This window comes from Nothobranchius furzeri, chromosome 12 (genome assembly GCF_043380555.1).
Source record: "Nothobranchius furzeri strain GRZ-AD chromosome 12, NfurGRZ-RIMD1, whole genome shotgun sequence".
NCBI classification, from domain to species: domain Eukaryota; kingdom Metazoa; phylum Chordata; class Actinopteri; order Cyprinodontiformes; family Nothobranchiidae; genus Nothobranchius; species Nothobranchius furzeri.
Genome location: NC_091752.1, coordinates 31,720,020 through 31,739,286, shown reverse-complemented (window position 1 = coordinate 31,739,286; position 19,267 = coordinate 31,720,020). Strand labels below are relative to the sequence as shown.

The 19,267-nt window shown below is 41.0% G+C and overlaps 1 long non-coding RNA gene across 1 annotated transcript; it reads right to left on the bottom strand.

Annotated features, from left to right (window-relative positions):
* Window positions 1-1,721: 1,721 nt before the first annotated feature.
* LOC139062277 (uncharacterized) lies at window positions 1,722-16,789 on the bottom strand. The gene is made up of 3 exons (XR_011515853.1): window positions 16,681-16,789; window positions 3,269-3,357; window positions 1,722-3,182 (listed from the first exon to the last, which is right to left on the bottom strand). It is a non-coding gene; the product is annotated as an uncharacterized lncRNA (long non-coding RNA).
* Between the last annotated feature and the right edge of the window lie 2,478 nt (window positions 16,790-19,267).

Genomic DNA, 19,267 nt, shown 5'->3' with positions numbered 1-19,267 from the left:
GCATCCTAAAAGTTACAGAATAGCAGCCCTCAAGGACTGGAGATATTCTAATCCTGCCCTAAAAAGCTTTGTATTGTTTGGACTTTTTTACGCTTTAGATGAAATATTAAACTTTATTAGAGAAAAAAATCCTCAGTTCTAGGCCATACTGGAGAAATAATGCATAATTTGCATAAGCTTGAATTATAAGTTTTTCTTTTCAAATGGGAGGTTCCCCCACCACCGTTTTGACTGTGTCACACATCTCGTCACACTCAGACAATCAGAAAATGGGAAAAGAGGTGGAGCTGAGAGTGGGGCTGTTATAGTTGGAACAAATGAACCAATGTAGCTACTGGCTAACTTAACTAACCCAAGAAGGTAAGGAGGGGCTTCGGGGACCAAGGTAGCCCACCCGCTCAGCCGCCTGGTTTCTGTTCAAGGCTGTAGTCATGCTGGTCTCCTGTGGAGATCCAATATGGACTGAGCCTGCTAAATTACAAGCAGAGCCTCAGATCGCTGCAATCGTAGACAAGTGCCATTGCCTTTTACATCAGCTCATGCTCCACGGTCGGAGATCAGTAGGACATTAGCTACATGCTAACCCAAAGCTAACAGAGTTTTTCCGGGCGTTTTTAGCAAGAAAATGCGGCAGAGCGATTCCAAAGTGAAGACACCTCCGGCCTGCTTAGTAACAAAATCATAATTAGGTAAGCTGGCTGAGGATGTTGAGCTTTGCTGGTCCATCGCGGTCAAAGATCCACAAGTCCGCCTTTGTCGACAGTCCCGTTTCTTGGACCATCAACACAGAGCCGGGAGCCGAATGACCAGGTGATGGTATGGTAAATGCCTTGAATTTTCCCCCATTCAACCAGCAAACTTTTAGTGAGGAAAATGCGGTCGAGTTACAAAAAAATTCACCCCCCTCAGAGTTGTCATGAATGTAAATGAGATCTATTAAACCTAAACTTGTTTCTTTGAACCAGGCTGTAAACATGTTTATTTCTGCTGTAAAATTGGCATTTTTAACATGGGAGTCAATGAGGATTTGTAAACAAGTAAGTGTATTTGACCAACTTTAAAGCTTTCATTCACCCATTTTTTTCAATAAATTTCCTGAGTCAGTTTTTGAATAAAAGCTGTCCTGCTTTTGCTTCGGGGGTAGAAGTTTGTCGGAAAAGTGGAGGATGGAAAATGGCAGGATTATGAGTCCTACTCAATAATATCCATGCAAACATCTCACCTCTGATTAGCTAACAGCGACACGATTCTTACTGTCACACGCCAGGGAAGGTTTGAGCCCGTGAATGCAAATTTTCCCTGAGACGAAGAAGAGACTGTTTTTATTCTGATTTGATCATTTTTCATTTTATTTCTTTTCATGTATATCATGCATGTTAAACTCAAGAGTGACCAATCGTATTTGAAAAAAATAAAAAGACTTACACACTTTCTCAGTGATCTTTAAGAGATCAGATAACAAGTGTCATGGTGCTGAATGTGTCATGGTACTGAGCATCTTCAGCCAGCAGTCACACTCTACACACACATACGCACACACCTGATGGTCATTGAACTCATCACATCATCACCTCCTTCCATCAGAATGGAAAAGTAATTTAAAAAACTCTACAGCTAATTTCTGAGATCATTACTGAGGAAATTTAGCAAAAAATCTGTTAGAAAATAATAATAATAATAATAATAATAATAATAATAATAATAATAATAATATACATTTATAAAGTACAATATTTTTACATCTTTTAAAACTGGTTCACAGGAAAAGTTAAAACATCAGATCACACTATATGAACACTGTTCTCTTAATCTTAAGACAAACTGCATCAGCAAATTTCTGAAGCCAGTGGAGATTATCATTATTATTATTAGTAGTAGTAGTAGTAGTAGTAATAGTAGTAGCAGTAGTAGTAGTAGTAGTAGTAGTAGTAGTAGTAGTAGTAGTATTGATAACAATAATAATAATTTTAAAAGCATTATGTTCTCCTTGCAGTTCAACCTTCTAAGAGGAAACAATACTCCCTTAATCTTTCATATTTTTTGGAGTTGAAATGGTTATTTTCCCTAACTATGGACGTTGACAACTGATGTTTTATGTATTCATGCTGAACAAAAAGAACTTTGACCATAACTTTGGGTGAAGAATTAATTGAGTTTTCTCTTTGGCTTCTCAAAGAAACAGAAAATTACATCATCCATTATAAACACATTTTCCTTGAAGCTCTGATCTGAATTAATTAACCCTAGATATTAGTTGGGTATAGAATGTGTCCTAAACATCCAGTAGTTGTTTTCAAATTTGATTATCTTCCAAAGAAATACCAGCTGTAGGGATGAGAAAGAGAAGGCAAAGGCTACATAAGTTTAAAAACATGCATGGAAAGCTGAGCAAACATCATGTTACACACTAACTAACCCCTTAAGGCTGTACTGCTTCTTCAAAGAGCCACTAACCCAGAACCTTGACCCAGAAAACTTATGTAATATACACTCAGTGCAACTGTATTATCTTGTCCTCATCCACGGAGACAGCTGATCTTTCTGTGCCACTGCATAATTGAGAAGCTGCTGGTATCAAGGATGTGATCCTGACAGGGATGAGAAAGTGTCATCCTAGACCACCAAGAACCTGATCGGACTGGAACGAGCCCAGGACATGGTGGAGAGGCAGGAGCAGAGATGGTCACGTCTCTCTGCAATTCCAATTTGTCAGAGGGAAATGAGCAGAAACCAGACGTGTGCTCTCCAGTGGGACGTGACAGAACTCAACCTTTATGGAAGGTTGTGGCTTTTGCATCACACTCTTCAGGAAATGCATTGTGATTTTGCTCATGGGTTAGGAATGAGCAGAATTGATTGCTGATGGATCGATAAATTGAATAACAAATAAGGGCCCGTTACTAACCAATCAAAACTAATAGTACTTTAAGTGCCTCTTTGTTTCTTTTCTGTCAGCTTAGATGGAAACCTGCAGCACCCACCTGACAGCACTGGATCAATGCTCTGAAACAGAGAAGAACAAAGGAGAAGCAAACAGGAACAAGACTGTTAAGCTCCAAAATTATTTCATTTTTTCTGGTCAAAGACCAACAAATGTGTTTTCCTACTTAACGCTGAAATCCTCCCCTGTTGACATAACTTTTCTGACCCTCTTGTTCTTTCGACAAGTGGAGGAAGCAGACCTGATCACAGAGAAAGCCCAAACATAGTTACCCCCACCCCTCACTTATCATGACAGACAGTAATGAGTGTTTGTTTTGGCTCTTACCTCGCTCTCTTGTGTCGGGGGTGGTAAAGAGTGTTATTACTGTCAGCTGCTTAGCGTGGCTCATTTGCTTCTTCCAGCAGCTGTCAAAGCTGCAAAAAAAAAAAAAAAAAAGAGGCAGATACTGAGTGTGAGAGGGAAATTCTTATATGAGGATAATCCAATCACTTATTGGTCAAACATCAACTTAGCAGGAGTGCCTTAAACCACTTCTGTCATTTTCAGGGGATAAAAGAACAAATCTGATGCCATATTACGTCTCCCTTAGGAAAAACACGTATGTGTTTCCTTAACTCAAACGAACGATATCTTTCAGCATCAAGTGGGATTTGCATGTAGTGCAGGGCCTTTACTTCTCATGAATGCAAGTTTGTTTGCAGATCATGATTCCTTTTGTAAAAAGCTTTGTTTACAGAAAATGTGATGCTAGTTAATAACTGGTAAATACAGATCTTTATTGATCTCAATGACTCATTTTGTAACACATAGTGTAAATTTCAGCTTTTGGGTTGATGAATTTAATGAGACATTAACTCTTTATTGTGAACAGCAAATGTTTACCTTTTTTGCATCTTTTAAATAATCTGTAAAAAATAAAGAAAATAAATTAAAATAATAATAATCCATCCATCCATTCTCATCCGCTTATCCGGAGTCGGGTCGCGGGGGCAGTAGCCTAAGGCCCAGGCTTCCCTCTCCCCGGCCACTTGGGCCAGCTCCTCCGGGGGAATCCCAAGGCGTTCCCTGGCCAGGTGAGAGACATAGTCCCTCCACCGTGTCCTGGGTCTACCTTTAGATCTCCTCCTGGTTGGACGTGCACAGAAAATCTCACCAGGGAGTTGTCCAGGAGGCATCCTGACCAGATGCCCGAGCCACCTCAACTGGCTCCTCTCGATGTGGAGGAGCAGCGGGTCTACTCCAAGACCCTCCCGAATGACAGAGCTTCTCACCCTATCTCTAAGGGAGAGCCCAGCCACTCTTCAGAGAAAACTCATTTCGGCCGCTTGTATCTGCAATCTCTTTCTTTCGGTCACTACCCAAAGCTCATGACCATAGGTGAGGATAGGAACGTAGATCAAATGGTAAATCGAGAGCTTCTCCTTCTGACTCAGCTCTCTCTTCACCACGACAGACCGGTACAACGCTTGCATCACTGCAGATGCAGCACCAATCCACCTATCGATCTCACGCTCCAGTTTTCCCTCACTCGTGAACAAGACCCCGAGATACTTAAACTCCTCCACTTGGGCCAGGACCTCATCCCTGACCCGGAGAAGGCATTCTACCCTTGTCCGAATCAAGACCATGGTCTCAGATTTAGAGGAGCTGATTCCCATCCCAGCTGCTTCACACTCGGCTGCGAACTGCTCCAGCGAAAGCTGAAGATCCCGTTCTGATGAAGCCAACAGGACCACATCATCTGCAAAAAGCAGAGACCTGATCCTCAGGCTACCAAAACAGATGACCTCCACACCTTGGCTGCACCCAGAAATCCTGTCCATAAAAGTTATGCACAGAATCGGTGACAAAGGGCAGCCTTGGCAGAGTCCAACTCTCATTGGGAACGAGCCCGACTTACTGCCGGCAATGCGGACCAAGCTCTGACACCAGTCATACAAGTACCTAACAGCCCATATCAGAGGGCCTGGCACTCCCTACTCCCAGAGTACCCCCCACAGGGCCCCCCGAGGGACGCGGTCAAACGCCTTCTCCAAATCCACAAAACACATTTAGACTGGTTGGGCAAATTCCCACGCACACTCCAGGATCCCCCTAAGGGTATAGAGCTGGTCCAGTGTTCCACGGCCAGGACAAAAACCACATTGCTCCTCCTGAATCTGAGGTTTAACAATCCGACGGACCCTCCTCTCCAGAACCCCTGAATAGACCTTACCAGGAAGTCTCAGGAGTGTGATCCCCCTGTAGTTGGAACACACCCTGCTGTCCCCCTTTTTAAATAAGGGGACCACCACCCCGGTCTGCCAGTTCAGTGTGACTGCCCCTGATGTCCACGTGTTATTGCCGAGGCGCGTCAGCCAACACAGCCCCATAACATCCAGAGCCTTAAGGAACTCCGGGCGGATCTCATCCAACCCCTGGAGCCTTGTCACAGAGGAGCTTTTTAACCACCTCAGTGACCTCAGCACCAGAGATTTGAAAGGCCAACCCAAAGCCCCCAGACTCTGCTTCCTCCCTGGAAGACGTGTTGGTGGGATTGAGGAGGTCTTCGAAGTATTCTGCCCACCAATCCACAACGTCCTGAGTAGAGGTCAGCAGCACACCATCCCCACTATAGATAGTGTTGGTAGCGCACTGCCAACCCCTCTCAAGGAAACTGTTTCCAGAGCCAGAGCCATGTGTTGATGTGAGTCCGACTATATCTAGTCAGAACCTCTCAACCTCACACACCAACTCAAGCTTGGTTTATGCTTGACGCATTCACTTTCCGCTTGGTGATGCGGCTCGCGGCTGGAACGCGCTTCACAACTCGCAGTGTTTATGGTTCATGCGGCTTGTCTCTGCGGTGAGCCAATATTCTCCCAAACTGAACGGGGCAGCATGGAGCTCTACGGCATGCATCCAACACTACACCATAGTAGAAGTAGAAATTACTGTTTACAACACGGCATTCCAGCATTTTTTAACTGTGTCCTCGAAAATACTGTATATATCATAAATGTAAATCAAATGTAAATATAACTCATCCTTTAAAGTACCCAATGAGACTCTATCTATCTATCTATCTATCTATCTATCTATCTATCTATCTATCTATCTATCTATCTATCTATCTATCTATCTATCTATCTATCTATCTATCTATCTATCTATCTATCTATCTATCTATCTATCTATCTATCTATCTATCTATCTATCTGTCTGTCGGTCTGTCTGTCTGTCTGTCTGTCTGTCTGTCTGTCTGTCTGTCTGTCTGTCTGTCTGTCTGTCTGTCTGTCTGTCTATCTATCTATCTATCTATCTATCTATCTATCTATCTATCTATCTATCGTCTGTCTGTCTGTCTGTCTGTCTGTCTGTCTGTCTATTTAACTTTTATTCATAATTCATGTAAAATAATTTAAATACCAGTATTTTTAATGCCCCCACTGTGGGATTAATTAAGTCTACTCTGTTCTATTCTATAAATCAGTCAGTAGGTATAAATATGTTTGATGAATTTGACCTCTCCAGGCTTCCTTACCAGTAACCTGGTTACGTGTAGGAGGGGCTTGGCTCGTCTCAGTACATAAACTCTAATTTCCCTCTGGGATTAATAAAGTATCTTTGAATGTGAATAAACAGGAAAAAAACACAGAAAAGAAGAGTTGCCTCAATTTCCTTCTTTTTTTCGTCAAATTTGCCAGTATTACATTTTCAACCCTTTATTGGTAAACTGTTTAAAATTTAAGGACCAATCCAATAACCACCAGCAGGTAAAGTGGGTCAAGTGTCTTGGCCAAGGACAGAAAAGCAGCATTCCCTGGTGGGAGCCGGGATCAAACCTTCAACCTTCCAATTACCAGACAACCTGAGCTACTGCTGTCCATGTGAGGTAAGCAGAGTAAATCATTGTGACTTTTGCATCCCATCCAGAGCATTACAACTAAAATGTTGCTTGGAAATGACTCAATTCAAAGATCTTTAAAAGCACAAATTGTTTGGCAGAACATAATGAATAAAAGAAAAATATTTAAATAATGAAATTTGTTTCAGCTGACTAAATAAATTACTGCCTACACAGAGTGGAACCGGAATCAGGACATGGCAAAACAAGATAAAAGGCAGATGCTTTATCCACAAGACTACCAAACCCAACACAATGGTTGAATTGCCTAAGACCCAGCTGTTGTACGTGCCTTCTATTGGAGCAGGCTTAGGCAAAGCACCAGCGTTGTTTCCAAAGGCACATTCTTCTCAATCGTTGCTTCATGGTGGCCCATGATGCTTTGTGGGTTACACAATGATTGGGGGCGGAAACAGACCGGTTCATTTCCGGGTACAAATTAAGGCTGATGAAAATAACTCATATTTAAGATTAAACTGCATCTCAGTAGTGCCAACAGTGTGATTTTATCCTATACTGTCAAGACCTTTACTCTCAAAGGTTTTAAATAGCATGATCTGGCCCCTTTAAATAAAAATGGGACCCATCAGGGAGCAGCATCAATCCCTAATGGACCTCTTAAAATTGCACTTTTAATACATCAAGTATTCACACTAACCCTCAACAACTGTATCTCCCTCACATCTTCTGCGCGCTCACGCAGTCCTCAGGGCACGCAAGAAAATTAACCATTTATTAGCAATGTATAACAGAGTCTGACTCAAGGGGATTTCAAATCACTTCCCCTCTCAGACACGCACACACAAAAGAAGGAGCAACCACATATGGTTGCTGAACAACAAACAGTCCAGTCAGATCTGTACAAAATGGCACATTTGACTGAAATGTATCAATTACTGGCCATCGATTTAGAGACGAGTCAAGCATGTTTTATATGTTGAAAAGGACAAAAATCAGAACTATTTAAATTAAAGACTGATGATAACTATATTTATCAATGTGCATATCCTGTTAATGAACACTGCCTTGTTGTGTTTTGGGAATCAGATTAAGCATACTCAGAATGTTCCTTAGCATCTGCTGTCTTGTGTCCCCCTTTTAGTATTAAATCACCCCTCATTACCCACCCGTTTCCCTGATTTTCCTTGTGTATCCTTTTTGCTTTTCTGTGTCAGATCCTCGTCGAGTCTTCCTGTTCCTGCTTGCCAATATTCAATAAAACTGTTCATTTTAAACCTGCCGGCCTGCATCCTGTTCCTACTCACTTGCTTTTGGGTCTGAACAACACTTCACATCATGACAGGGATGGTAAGCCAAACAATTATGGTGGCTTACGGGTCAAATAAGTAATTGCACTTCAGTATATTGGAAAACTTTAGTTTTCGGCATACGGCAGCAGTGCAAGAATAACGTGAATCCAACACCTGGGGAAAAAACATAATCTGAGCTGTATTTTATTTTTAGTAAGGACAAGATCCCATACATTTATTCACTATCTTGTACTGCAGCCAGCCACTAGATGGCATTTACATCCATGTGTCTAGTGGTAAAATAACAGTTACTTTTAAACAATCATTAATTTGATTGATTTTGAGACAAACATTAATTTTAAGATTTTTCAAAAATGTGTTACTTTACAAGAAAATCATGTTCTTCTTATAGTGAAATAGTTCATGCTTAAGCCACCTATTAAGAAGCATTTCATTGGCATTAAAGAGCATTCAATATTAAATAGATGAAATAAAATGTGAAAGAAATCCCAGAACTGGTCATTTTTTTTCCAGATCAGACGTATCTTCCACCCATTTAAGTCTAGATTGAGTTTGTTGTATTTTAGGACATTTGTAAAGCACTCTTGCATTTATCTTTTTCATTAAAGTCCTTGTTTCATCTTTTTTTCACATATTCAGTCACAGGTCATTGTGCGAGTCAAAATGGATCATTGATTCTTTGTAAAAACACAAGTGCAAATCAAATCAATACTGGGTACAGAGAAGAGCTCCCTACCTGTGCACACACACACATACACACACTGGAAAAAGGTGGGCAGTAACTGACCAATTGATTTGATGTGAAGGAGGGGCATTCTTTTTCCCCTCCGTGGAAAGACCTTGACTGTAAGGCGAGCAATCACTCCACCATCTTACCTCCAACTACAACTGCCTCTAATACCCAACTGTGTCCTCAATCTCCACTCCAATGGACCCAAGTATGCAACTTTTCCGTCAGCGGCGTTATGTATTTGGCTTTCTATTTCACTTTAATAGGGAAGAAATTGCCAACATATTCTTTTACAGCCCCTTGGTACCATTAGAAAGCCGCCTGTCATTTGGATTATTTATGAAAAACTATTTCATGCTTACTTACATTTGCTGCTTATTTTCCCCCAATGTGACCTGCAGGAGATTTAGTTCCATTTTGAAAGCCTTAAAGCCAATTCTTTATGTCTGCAGGTCAGCCTTCTCAATTGAGTTGAGATTGAAGTACCGGTGTGTAGTGAGGAACAAATGGCAAGAGGAAACCAATAGTCTTTTACTGTGTGGGGGCCTGTAAAAAAAAAAGGAAAGGGTGTAGGGAAACAGGTGAAACAACAAAAGGGCGAGAGCTAGGGAGAGGACGTGATTTCAGGTGGATGTGAGAGTGGAGAGAGGGAATCTGCAGAAATGTGAGGTAATGCAAATGCAGCAGTGAAAGCTGAAGAATGAACATCTGGCTGCTGCTGGGCTGCAAAGACAACATGGACCAGAGAGAAACTGAGTCAGCAAGCTGGCATCAAAATAAAAACAGAGAAGGCATGAAGAGAAATTAGTATTAAGTCTACAGGTTTTTATGATTGATCCAAAATCACGTAAAAATTCCCCCTGCACTGTTTCACTTTAAAAAACAAACTGACAAAACAGGCTTTTAGTTTGTTGTTTTTATTTTCCTGTTGCAGCCAATCCTGTCAGCACAAAGGAGCAAATCCTTATCCTTCAAAATTTCAGCCGAAGCAAAATAATTTGTTTTACCAAAGAGCCTTACAGGTCAGAATTAAGGTCCTCTTGAGACGTGCATCAGTACTCATAACATCATAGCATAGGAGATTGGGTTTTTCACTCCCTAGTGAACACACACAAATACACACTCGTGATCAGCGTTTGGCCTAGGTTTTATACATTGACCTTAATAAACTGCGGCGTGGCTGTGCAGGTTTGTCACTGTCACAGGTAAATGATGTAATTAATGAGGGTGTAGTGGAGTGGATGGGAGCTGGGGTGTTAGCTTTTAAACACCTCTCCAGCTGACTGGGTTTGGGGAAGCCCAGCTGGACACAGCCAGCAGATCAATGCGAGGTCAGAGGTCAGTCAACCCTCCCATTATGGCCGAGGCAGCTCCCATCATCATCTGGCTAACGATGCCTGCAGGAGGGCTGGCGAGGGAGCCGCTGTGTAGAGAGAACACTGATTTTTAGAGCTTAGGTTTTAAACTGGTGAGTTTTCTGAAGCTTTAAAGTTCAGGAAGTTTGTATTTTCACATGCCAAAATAGAAATAAAGTCCTAAGGCACACTGAAAGCTGAATAGGTTAGAAGAACACAAAATGCAATAATTGACTTGCTTTATTATGTTTCAAACAACATTCTTAGTTTGTTTTATGACTTTTATTCACTCAGGAAACCCGCAATCTTCAGGTGGGTTTGTTTTATCTATGGTAACATAATTTCTGTAGACTTGAAACAGAGTTAATGTCAGCCAAATGCCTTCAGGAATTTGTTTTTATTGAAGTAGAAAATTGTGACTAAGATCCTGTTTATTTTCTTTTCTTTGATTTAAAGTGGTGTTTCTAAAATTTAGGAATTTCCACTATAAAGCTGCTATAGCAAATTTTGAAAACATATTAGTGTTAAAGCATTTTTTTAATAGTAGATCTATGAATATATTGTGGAGCACTCTCTCTTTTCCTCTGGTAATGTAGGTTTCTGATTCAGGCAGAAGCATCACAGGGAAGATACCTGAGAGGAGAGGTGAGTGTTCTGTGATCGTGTTTACGTTCAAAACCTAAATTGTTCTGTAGATCCGCTAGCCTAGAAATCTAGACGGACAGCAGCAGAAGCAAAATGATTTTGCCCTACATGTTAGTCTAGTGACTAGTCACGCTCCATTGGAACATTGCAGCCCTGGCCGGTCTGGTGGCTTGTCCATCACAACGCTTTATCAGTTTGGTGGGATGTTATTGCGACTGGAAAGAACAAACATGGCACTGGCTTGTTTGAAACGACATTGGCATTAACTTTGAACTATTTAGTCTTGGGCTTTTTTTTGAGTCAAAAGTAAATTTAGGTACTTCAGTTTTTTATTTAGAAAAAGGATGCATTTGCATTTTCTTCGATATATGGCTGACTGCCACGATGACTGACATCCGTAGTGGTCCAATCACAGCGCTCTATTGGTTTGGTGGGCGGGATGTTACAGTGACTGAGCAAAAAACTAAGATGGGGGCGGCGCGTTTGAAACTGCTTTTGCATCAGTTTAGAATAATTAAGATTTTTGCTTTTTTGAGTCAAAAGCAGATGTACGTACCTAAAGACACATTCCTGAACTTTGCGGATATATGCTCTCTGTAGCCCTTTCAAGGCTTGCTGCGTAACGTCACTGTTGTAAAATCAAATCTCCCTGTCTTTCATAAGAGGCATATTTACTGGCTGTTTTTCAGCTTGCATGCCTTTAAGCAGTGTTTCAGCATTGAACAAAGTTTTATCAAGCCTGTATAAAAGCAACAACCCCGGTGAAATTATTTATTACTTACCTATCCACTAGCAGCACGGCTAGGTCAGAGTCCATAGTACATGGCGTTCTTTCATGAAGAGCTCTCCAGCGAGGAAAAGCTGGCCCAATATTAACTCTGGTCTTTGCTCTTGCTCTATTGCATTCTCTGTTTCTTTTCCTTGATTCCTCTGATGAGGGATTTCTAACTATCTTTGTTGGAGCTGCCATGTCTCAAGTCTCTAAACTGCGGGTCTCCCTTTGTCCGCAGTGCATTCATTTCTACTAAGGAATGTGCAACCCAACTAAAAACCACATTTTATCAAGCTTTTTCTCAAAATCAGACACAGGTTTCTAACTTTGCATTGACTTTAGACTTTTCTACAGTCACTGCTTTGTAGAGTGAGACCCATCCAATATGGTGATGATGCTGTTACGTTATCCAGCGCCTGATGGTGCATTTACATGTTCATATCAATGGGGTCTACATCTACGTGATACTTTGCACATAGCAACACGCAGTCAGTACTTCTGGTTTCCAGGTCAAAACCTGTATAGTGCGGTAAACAGACGTGGGACCCCGAAAAATTATTTAAGGTGTAAAATTTGCAGAATGGGGCTTTAAGTTTGTTGAAAAAGATGCATTTGTGTCTACTTCGACAGTGTGTGGCAGACTGCCCCGCTGGTCTGAAACCCCTGCTGAAAAAATAGCATGTGTTGTGTTTAGGATGCTGGTGCAGAATCCAATTATTAGCATCCAAGGGACTAGCATCTCATGCATGGACCAGCATTCAAAACATAACATATGCGCGGGGGGGGGGGGGGGGGGGTTCAGCAAAGGTAGTAGTGAGTCACATTGTTTGTTGTCAAATAGCAGACTGCTTGAAAGGCAACCGTAGACCCTGCCCCACGATTGAGGTCTGTCGATGGGCTGTGGCCAGACTACATATTCACATACATTATATAGGGTAGCTTGCCAGGCTACAGATTTGCTATAGCAGCTTTAATAACCGACCGACTTTATACTAATTTATTTCCCTTTAAAAAATATTCTTGGGTGAAGTCAGTTTAAGTAAATAAAAGCAGAGAAAAGCTAAAGCATCAATAATTCCTCTCAGATTCAACATAAAATTCAAACAGCTGCTCATAAAACATACTAAAAGCAGGTTATTTAGAGTCTCAATTTGCTTCAAGTTTACTTTATCCTGCAAAATGCTCCGAAGGAAAGCAGTGACAGCTCTGTTCGTGATGTTATTCTATTATCAAAACTACAGCAGAGGATCTTGGGAAATCAGTCCTCATCAGATTGCATTTGATCAATAACTCAAAGATCAAAGGCCTCCTTCATCTAAAACTTCCCTCACATTAGCAATGCTGTTCAGTGCAGATCACTAATTCTGTCAAACTAAATATCCAACAAATGAGATTTTTTTTTACAAATCATGGATCCATTTGCATATTTTTTCAAAATGATTGTATTAATTTAATAGGATTGTAAATTATCAAACATGGTTTATTTTTATTGTTCAAAATAATAAATTTCTTGTTATTTTCATGAATTAAAAAGTAAAACTTTTTTGTTTATTTTGGCTGTCTGATGTTCAGTATTTTTTAGTCAATACAGATCTTTCTTTAACCCAATAAAGGTGGGCAAGTTTAGTTTATTGAGAAATAAAAAATATAAAACTGCTTTCAGTCAAATTCCCTTAGAATAAACAGATTCATTACTTTTATTTTGAGTATGGAAAAAGATCATTTTTAGGGGAAAAATAACAAAAATGTATCACAGTTTAGTTAATTAAAACATTTTTTCACTGACTGCCTTTCATTAAAAGCCTTTCATTCTTCTACAAATATTGCAATATAAATACTCAGTTTTACTCTAAACCATGCATTTTTTCATAAAACAATTCCCAATAAAGTGGGAATCTTATACATGAAGAAGAAATAATCTTTTATCTGCAGCGTAGTAAATCTACATAACAGATAAAAATCACAAGGCACTTCAAAACAACAAAATTTTAAAATTATTTTTAAACGTTTTTAAAACTTTTTAAAAATATAAAAGAAATTGTGAAAGAAGTGAGGAAAGGAAAAGAGAAAATAAATAAGAAACAATTGCTGAATTTTTTTGCTTCCTCCCTATAAACAACAATGCAGATTCATTTAAATCTGAGCTGTAATGCAGATTTACCGATCACTCCGAGTGGAGTTGTAGCCATTCTGAGCGTTGATACTCTGCATGTTACCAGGATGTAACATGGATGCACTATATTATCTTCCTATGGACAGGCTAATCCATTACCAGCCTTCTCACTGCACAAGTGTAATGCTCGTATTAGGGCAACTGTGCGTTCAGAGGCATCATTCAGGACAATGAGATATAGCCAGAGAGTGACAAGGCAGGAAAAATGTCCCCACTTTTCAGGCTGTACAAATGACGTTTGGCCACGATAACTCACAACTGGACACTTCATTTCAAGTTGGGAGCTAGCTGGCCAGTCACAAGCTATTATACCATCTTCTTTATTTGTGGCCCATGGTTTTGGTAGCAGGACCATCAAATAAATTCTACTAAAATGCCACTTCAGTCAAAAATATTGGCCAATTCCTCCTCAGCTGTGACTTGGTCCGGATGGCAACCTGTTTCTGATGGCATAAACCTTTAAGAGGCAGGTGGTCGAGGTGCCGACATTTATCACATCGCTAAAATACCTTGACTTTGTGCTGGACGCAAGTGAATCCTGCTGATTGCTCGCAGCCATGCTAAAAGCTTAATAGTCAGATGAATTGATCACCAATAAATCACAGGGGAATTGCTTGCTTAGAGGAATAATAAGTCATTGATAAAGATGGAATGGCTATGAATAGATTTCAAGGATGACAATCTTTGAGGAGTAATAGTATAATTTGTCACTTGTGACAGTCGATTTGATTGTTCCTGATATTTCATCCTGTTGGGAATTGTGGACAGAATCGTGTCGGTTTGTCAAAGCCAGTCTAAGGTGTGTGTGTGTTTTTTTATCTGTGTATGTGTGTGTGCGTGCATGCATGTGTGTGCATGTGTTGAGTGGTGCTGGATATAAAATATGGCGTGGTATGGGAGCCAAAACTAAGACTACTGTCCAGCAGCAGGAGGCTATTTAAATTCTGAAGCAAACTACCGACCTGATTAACGATAAGCTGGCGCCGGTAACTGAGAGGCTGGCGCTGCTTACTGAGAAATAGCACCTTTACCGGCATTACTACGAGATACGCTAGGGACTAGCAGCCCTCGGCCGGTCATTGACTGGTTCACACACTCCCTCTGCTGTCTATTAGCATGGATAGGCTAGCGTTAGCCTGGACGGGCTGTTGTTAGCACTGGAAAGGCTAGCCTTAGGGTGCCTAGGCTGGCCACTAGCTGGATTTCCTACCCCCTTGATGGACCTTTAGCATGGATAGGCTGGCGTTAGCTTTGGAGAGGCTAGCCATTAGCATGTTTCGGAGAGTCACTTACTCTATTAGATGTGTGTTTTTTTTTTGTACATATTATATAGTTTTAATAACATCACAATTTAAGTAATCATTAACCTGTAATTCAATACAAAGGATTTAAAATCCAAAGATGAAAAGTACTAACTAGTTAGCTCTGGCATTTTCTCTGAAATGTGCAAGAAAACCAAACGAAAACACCATGTAATTAAGAGCAAAATGGAGTTAACGCAGCACCTAATCAATGCTAACAGGCTGTCAGCTTTACAATATGCTTAAAGTTGATGTGCATAACAATACGTTCTGTCAAAGGAACAACTGTGATTGTAGGTCTCATAGTATGTCATCCCTTTAATAAAAGTAAAAAAAAATACACATCTAGTAAGTGACTCTCTGAGACATGCTAATGGCTAGCCTCTCTGATGCTAATGCCAGCCTATCCATGCTTAAGGTCCGTCGAGGGGGTAGGAAATCCAGCTAGTGGCCAGCCTAGGCACGCTAATGGCTAGCCTCTCCGATGCTAACGGCAGCCTATCCATGCTAATGGTCCTTCGAAGAGGTAGGAAATTCGGCTAGGGGCCAGCCTAGACACGCTAATGGCTAGCCTCTCCAATGCTAACACCAGCCCGTCCAGGCTAACGCTAGCCTATCCATGCTAATATACAGCAGAGGGAGTGTGTGAACCAGTCAATGATCAGCCGAGGGCTGCTAGTCTCTAGCGTATCTAGTAGTAACGCTGGTAAACGTGCTATTTCTCAGTAAGCAGCGCCAGCCTCAGTTACCGGCACCAGCTTATCGTTAATCAGGTCGGTAGTTTGCTTCGGAATTTATATAGCCTCCTGTTGCTGGGCAGTAGTCTTAATTTTGGCACCCATACCGCGCCATAAGGCAGTCAGAAGAACACACTTAGACTTCCTAAGGTGACAGCAGTTTCATTGCACATCACTTCATAAAGTCCCATCATATCTGTTCGCCTCTATTATGAAATGGGTGTTTAGTGCAGCTGTGTGTGTGTGTGGGTGGGTGGGGTGGGGGGTGGGGGGTGAGAGCTAAAAAGAGGATGTATGAATAACCTTATTTATGTAAAATGCATGAAACTGGATAGAAAATATCTGCAATAAAAGGGAGATGAGAGTAGAAAAATATAGGATCACTATAAACCCATACTCTTACTCTGAAGGATTTCTTTGCCTTTTCTCTCCTGAATCCAAGGCTGCCGTGGTCAAACTTTACTGACTTTAATCAAATGATTAAAGTTTGTTTTTAAATGAAAGATAGAATTCAGTGGGGAAAGAGTGTAACCTTTCTTTGAGTCATGCAGGAAATTAATCAAGGAAATTTGGTTTTGGTGTACCTATATCACATCTAATCTATCCTTTTGTCCACATGTAGCCGCCTCCAAGCCTCACCAATCAAGAGCGACACGCTGGTTTTCATGAAAAGCCACTTGTTTCCTGCATAATTGGGGGGTCTGACTGCTGAGTTAAATGGGACCTCGAAGAGGGAGGGCCTGTCTTGTTTGTCCATGTAAAGTGTGATCCAGATAATAGCATTCTCATCAAAGGCGGCAATTACATTCATTACAACGGTGCAAGGAAATTAAGTGGTGAGAGGAAAGAAAAAGCTTAATATATACCTCCTTTATCTTCTGTCCCTCCTCTCCGTTCTTTTTCAAACGCTCCACGTGGAACGGGAGACCTCAAGAAAGAAACAGTCGCAGTCACAGAAGAATAAATCTCCTCCAAGTTTCCCCCTTCAGCCTTCTGCTTCCAAGAGGCTCCCGTCTGCTGTTACTATGGCTGCACTTGTCTGGGATTAAAAAGCTTTTCCAGAAGGGTGATCTTTAATGCTGCTTTTACACAAGCATAACAAATGACACCGAGTCCAACAAAACAGGCTAAAGACCTTCTTTAAATTAAATTCCAATTCCTTTCAGGAAAGGAGGAGCAAATTAATTGCCTTGTGTCGTGTAACGCCACAAAAGGCCTGTAAATCAAGCGATTAAAAGGAAAAAGGGGAATCTTTTCACTCAGGCCCTTTAAATGTGAATCAGAGCAGGGGGAGAACGCTGGGACAGGTGTTGTCGCTGGGCCTGCTCTGCATTTTACACTTATTATAATTCACTCGTATCATTTGGATGAGTCTTGTAAAGCTTTGCAGACCTTTTGATATGCTGATTAATTCGGTAACTGAATGAAAAAGATATGTTTTTTTGGGACTGTCATGCTTTATTTATAACCTTTTCAGTAAAAAGCATAAATAATATCCCTGATGAAAAGTTTGAGGTCTATTCCTTACCGAACAGAAACAACGTGTGCTGTAGGGAGTCACACAGGCAGCAGGAGTACGACCTGCATGACTCATTAGCAGAGCAGATGCCCTTTAGCAGAACAGCTTAATGTATCTGGAAGTTTGCATGTCATGAATGTAAAATTAAGTTTGATCTAATATTCCTCTTTAGTAATTTCTAGGTCTGGTAAATCATTCCTTTGTTCCAAAAATGATGCATTTTTCTTTTGTGTGTGTGTGTGTGTGTGTGTGTGTGTGTGTGTGTGTGTGTGTGTGTGTGTGTGTGTGTGTGTGTGTGTGTGTGTGTGTGTGTGTGTGTGTGTGTGTGTGTGTGTGTGTGTGTCTGTGTGAACTTTTGGAAATTCTCAGTGGTAAATACAAGATAAGATTAGTGGTTCAATAATTCAAACGGTTGGAATTAAAAGCAAAACTATTGAAACAAATTAGTGCTCTGGGAAGTGTGCACTTTGTCTTTTGGCAGTCACAAATCATCATGGCCAGCTGTTAATTATTAAACAGGTCCAGGCCTCTGCAGAAACGTGAGCATAATTAAAAAGCAATAAAATAACATTAGCGTGGACGGGCTGTCCGTGGGTGATGTAAACGGCTGCTGAGATAGCTCAGATGATAAGGTGGGCCCTCTCAAGAATCCTGACTCATTCACGTCTGCACACAGAGAGCTCTGATCAGTGTGTGAGCCTACACCTTCCTGCAACTTTTACCATTTCACCACTGATCTGTGGCCGCCATCTAGTGTCCAGATTAAGTAACTGCATGTGGAACACCACTTCTACCAGTCAATTCAATTTTTTTCGTTTTTCTCCATTGGTTTGGTCATTTCTTGAAACAGAAATTGCGTTCTCGAAATAACATGGGCAAACCTCCAAACCTCTTGGCAAATGTTCACAACAGAATGGCATTTCTCATTCATTTCATCAAATGGCAAATGCCTTATGTCTCAATTGTCTCAGTGCATCTTTGCAAATGATTAAGAACATGTAGCCTACAGTTATACAGTTAGCCCGCATTTAGCACATTTTCCAAATGATTAGATCTTGTAGATCTAAACTGATGAGTTGATTCTCAGTCCAATGACCATTCTCTCCGAAACATGTCAGCATGATTTCATTGGATAAGTACTCACATGCACAATTGTCTGTTCAGTTGTCAGAATTGGTCAAGAACATAATACCATGAATACCATATATGAATTTCTTTGAATATTTTATACATTGATGACAGTCATTGACAGTCAGGTGAAACTAGACTAATGAACGGGGAGTGTCACACACAGGTGTTTTCCATGATCATGTGCTGCCATTTCTGAAAATGGTGTGGCCACTCACATCCCCAGTCTTGGCCCATACAACACACACAAGCTCCTCATCTTCTTGGATCGCCTTTATACCGATTTTATCCCTGAAAATGAGAGAGGTCTCACAGGGCCTCACCTACCCATTTATGTAATTGTTTGGGACAATGTCAATTTCCACCATTGCTCACTCATTAGGGGCTGGTTTGCAATGCATCCAAGGATGGTCATGGAGTTCCTACCAACTTACTTTCCTTTCTTCAATCCGATAGAGGAGTTTTACTCTGCTTGGAGGTGGAGAGTGTATGAACATCATGCTCAGGATCAGCCGTCTCTGCTCCATGCTATTGACGCAGCATGTGACGACATTACAGGTCAATGCAGGGGATGGTTGTGGCTTGCACGCCGTTTCTTCCATCGTTGCATCACAAGAGAAAATATCCGCTGTGATGTGGAAGAGAATCTGTGGCCAGACGGACGATAGCGTGTAAATAATCAGGAGGGTGAAGACCGTGGACAAGAGCGGAAGAATGGGTACAGCGACCACTGAATACGTCCTTGTTTTTTGATTTTGTGTTCATACAATTTACTGTATTACTGTAACGTACATTTTCTTTTTACA